Source organism: Scardinius erythrophthalmus (assembly GCF_964197995.2).
Source record: "Scardinius erythrophthalmus genome assembly, chromosome: 2".
In the NCBI taxonomy this organism is placed as follows: Eukaryota; Metazoa; Chordata; class Actinopteri; order Cypriniformes; family Leuciscidae; genus Scardinius; species Scardinius erythrophthalmus.
In genome coordinates this window covers 25,202,729-25,207,708 of record NC_138222.1, presented here as the reverse complement: position 1 = coordinate 25,207,708, position 4,980 = coordinate 25,202,729, and positions in this window count along the sequence as shown.

The window sequence follows — 4,980 nt, the reverse complement described above, 5'->3', positions numbered from 1 at the left end:
ACAACCCATCCACATACAAAAAAAGATCTGATTTTCAAAACAAAACGGCTTACCTGTTACACAAAGAGCCGAAGACTCCTGGGCTTGGAATTGAAAAGTGTTGCTGTTAACTGCGGGCTGAAGGACGGATTCTCTTCCACGTCAATGCAAATTTTTAAAAGCATTTTTTTAATAGAATTTTGCTTAAACATCACTGCTGTTTTTCTAACATTTTCTAACACACAACTGCAAATTATAACTGAATTATAACACACGAACAGGCGCAAAATGCCTGAGATGTACAGCCTGGATAACACCTAATTGCCTAACAAAGATGTCAATCAAACTCAAGCATTATACAAAAACACATTTTATTTATTTTATTCTTTAATAAATATAATATTTGCACAATAACTAGGGGGCCATATCATGATAGTTGGCGGACCTGCCTGTCAGGCCCATCTGTTGGCTAAACCCCTGTCGTTTACACCTGGTATTATCATGCATTTCAAATGTGTCTCCTGTGATCACTTGCATTCGGATTTCATTGAGACCCTTCCCTTTTGTTTCGTCACATGAATTAGGGCATTGCTACCTCCCTGAATTTAATTTTTGCAGGGTGAGATGTCTGCACTACTGTTCAACAGTTTGGAGTTAACTGGAGTTACCTGAAGTAGGCCATGCACAGGAGATTGCCTCACAATTGAACAGATCTGGAACGTTTTGTTTTTTTGTTTTTTTGCAACAAAAAAAGAGTGGCATAATAAAATCAAAATAAAATGATGTTTCAAGTATTAACTCTGGGTGTGCACACTCATGCAGATAGTTATTCCAATTTATAAATTTTACAGCATTTATAACAGCATTTATTTGAAATATAAATCTGTAACATAATCGTTTGCCAGTGTAAATAAATGTAATGCCTCCTTGCTGAATAAAAGTATTAATTTAAAAATCTTATTGACACTATGTTAGTGTAACTACATACTATAGACACAACATCAGAGTCCACAGCGTAGTCCATAATGATGGCATGCATGCTGGTACATGTCTGCCATCCATCGATCTAAAGCTATGCTGTACGTCTACATTAATCTGGATAGATTTAGTTTTAGTTTCAAAACGCTCTCCGACCACACTAACGTTTTCCAAAAGTTTCTCATCCACACTGAAACGTCGGAAAATGCTAAATTCATCTTACAGCACATGCGTAAACCCCTCATAAAATGTTTCATTTTCATTTGAGTCTCACCATTAACTGATGCGTCCAAGTCGCACTCAGTCACCATTATATGTTTGGTCTAAAAGAAAACGCAACTGCTCTCATGTTTTTGCCGCAGGACAGCAAATGCAAGTAAATTTTCTGTCATCTTTGCAGGGCTGTGATATGAAGAGTGTGCAAAGTAACATATTTTAGCAACTGTGTTAAAGTGAATAGCACATGGCACAATACCTGTGTAAACATGAATATCTATGGGTTCAATATGACTAAACTTACATCATCGTTTTAAATACCCTCGTCCACACATTGCGAAAATAGCGTTTTCAAATGTACCCATAGCACGTTTTCAAAAAGCTTTGTTTTCGTTGCTAAAAACGGTGTTTCAGTGTGGACGGAAGGCCAAAACGGAGAGAAAAAGATGCGTTTCCAAACTAAAACGTAGGCTATTAGTGTGGACATGGCCTACACCGAATCAATTGTAAAAAATTAAATGTCAAGACGAGCAGTATCTGCTGGAAGGATGAAACAAATCGCGACAACCCAGCCAATTAGCAGCATGAACCAAATCAACAATGCACAAATATTTGTAGGAATGAATCCAAGAATCTCTTTCATTATGAATGCATGTTGTAAAAGACAAAGAAAGAGGAACAAAACAAAAGACCATGCATCCAGGCAGTTGTCAGTATAAAGTTTGATACCACTGGGCCAAGACTTAACTAAACACTAACAAAACATGAATAAGTGTAGCTGTATGTTAAATATCACACATTGTGCTTGCAAAACAAAGTCAAATGCTTTCATATAATTTATCATTGTATTAATATTTTAAAGTCTTCATTTGATATAAAGAATGAATTTGTATTTTTATTGATGACATGTTGGACTGCAAATAAACACATATATAATGAATTCTCTCAACAAGAGCTCCTTTAACTTCCTGCATAAAGGTTTCAACTGTATTAGCAGGATAGGAGGGCAGTTATTACATGGGTCTAAATATATAAAGGTGCCCGCAGTGGAAATGTGATAGTGCCTGTCTACAAGAAATGTTTCAGCGAGAAGCAATGCTGTGGTGCACTCACTGAGGGACCGCTAGGGGTGCACTGAAAGTCTGGTAATAATGGGACAGGGCGTGGGAAGCTGTGTAAACAGGTGGCAGATGTACCGAGACCAGCGTGAGGCAATGGGGAGCGAAAACCAGGGCAGAAACTGGACGAGTGGCATAATTTGATACGAGGCGCAGAGGGAATGAGAGGGGCAGGCGGATAGATGGAGCAGATGTCAGAGATTCGCTGGAGTTTGCTTAGCTGGGGTCAGCTTGTAAAGTCATGTATGATGCTGACATTCATGGAGCTGAGTTCACTGTACAGCTTTTACAAAATAAACACATGATTTTACCATTGTATTGCTGATGTCAACTTTTTTCTAAAGTAAAGTGCCCATATTATGCTTTTTTCAAATGTTACCTTGCTTTCATGCAGTGTGTATAGCTGTTTGTGAATGTAAAAGGTCTGCAGTTTTAAAGATCAAAGTGCACGATAATAAAGGTGTTTCCTAAAAAAAGGATAGATTCTGAACTGCTGAAACAAGTTGTCAGTAATTCCAGTCTCACTTCTTGCACAAACCATGTAGGTTTGTAGCAAATTTGCATAATGCCAGCCTGTTTTTCATTGGCAGCCTGCAAACAACGTCTACTTTGACCAGCCTTCAAACAGTGTAGTTGTAGTGCGAATCCACTTCACTTCCAAAGGACTCGGGCTCGAACTGATACTGTACGACAGACATTATAAAACCACTGTGTATACAAAAGCTGAGGGAGCCTCTGGAGCTAAAATTCAGATATGGTAATGGGTGTTTAATTTCCGACGATCGCTGTGGACCAATCACATCTGACAGGTCAGCTGACCAATTAGAGCAGAGGAGGTGGTTTAGAGACACTGAATCCGAACAAACCATTTTAAGACAGTGCCCTGCACAAGACAGAGCTCCCTTTCGTGAGACTAGCACGGACGAAGGGCTAGGCTTAACACAAGAATACCAAGGTACACTGGGTAACATATCCCAGGAGGAACATGTACCACACATATACACATAAAATACACATATGACCTGCGTACGGGATGTATATGGAAGACTCAGAGGTATCCAGCCTGCAGGGTAGAATGTTTCAATATGAGAGAGAGAGGGAAAACACGAGCTCGAAGGAGACTTACCGTGGAAATACACATGTGGGAACGGGGGAGCCATGCACATGGAACACCTTGTCAATCACGAGGGCTGAGCAACCGGGCAGCACTCTGGTAATGGCATCATCAGTGTAGGAGGAACTCAGGGTCTTGGAAGGAAGAACTCATCTGAGTGAAATAGCGCACGTGTCCAGCCCGTGGGGTGGAATGGCGCAGCTAGCGATGACACCTAGCGGATCCTATTACCAGCCACTGGGGGCGAGTACATGGGAGGACACTGGCTCCACTCGGAGATTATAGAATCTCGTGAATGTGTTGGGTGTCGCCCAGCCTGCAGCTCTGCAGATGTCTGTAAGCGAGGCACCATGCGCTAAAGGTGGAGTGTGCCTTCACACCAAGGGGGCATGGTCGGCCCTGCGTATGGTAAGCCAAGACAATGGCGTCCACTATCCAGTGAGACAACCTTTGCTTGGAGAGAGCCTTTCCCTTCAGCTCCCCACCATAACAGACCATGAGCTGGGGCCTCATTTATAAAACTTTGCGTAGGATTTGCGTCAGAAGTGGCGTACGGATGAAACATAGGACGAGAGGCAGTATTGCCATTTCTTTTACACAACGGTCTACAGTTTCACACACTTTCACACACTTTCACGTGTTTCTTCCATCTGGCGACGGGGTTGCCATTTCTCATTTCACCCGTTTTTGTGCGTACGCCTGGGTCAGAGTTTGCGTGAAGGACCGCACATTTTCCCATCAAGTTTGCTTTTTAGAAATACCAATTATTGCGTAGAGAGCGGCGTACGCCTTCTTTTGTGTGTATGCAATGTTTATAAATGAGGCCCCTGGTTTGAGGTCCTGAAATACTGCGTTCTGTCAACGTAAGCACGGAGGGCGCGTACTAGACAGAGCAGTGCCAAGGCTGGGTCTGCCTCCTCTGAGGGCAGCACTTGCAGGTTCACCACCTGATCTCTGAACGGAGTGGAACCTTAGGCACGTATCCAGGAGATCACGTGAGAGTTAGCCGGCCCGAATTCCAGGCACGCTTTGTCAACCGAAAATGCCTGCAGGTCCCCTACCCTCTTGATGGAGGCGAAAGTGGTCAGGTGTGCTGTCTTCATGGACAGGAACTTAAGCTCCACTGACTGCAATGGCTCAAATTGAGCTCTCTGCAGGGCAGATTGCACCACTGCTAGGTCCCAAGAGGGTACAAGAGGAGAGCGAGGAGGATTTAGTCTCCTCACTCCTCTAAGGAACCTGACGACCAGGTCATGCTTCCCCAAAGCCTTACCTTCAACTGCATTGTGATGTGCGGTGATAGTGGCATCATACACTTTGAGGGTGGAGGGAGACAGCCTTCACTCCAACCCATCTTGCAGGAAGGAAAGCACGACACTGATCATGCATTTTCTGGGGTCTTCTCGGCGAGAAGAGCACCAGGTGATGAAGAGATTCCACTTCAACACATAGGCGTGTCTCATGGACAAGGCTCTAGCAGAAGTGATGGTAGCCACCACCGGAGGTGGGTGCCAGAGGGTTGCAGACTCTGTGAGCCAGCTGTGCACCAGTGTATCCGTGCCGAGGGTTCCCTCG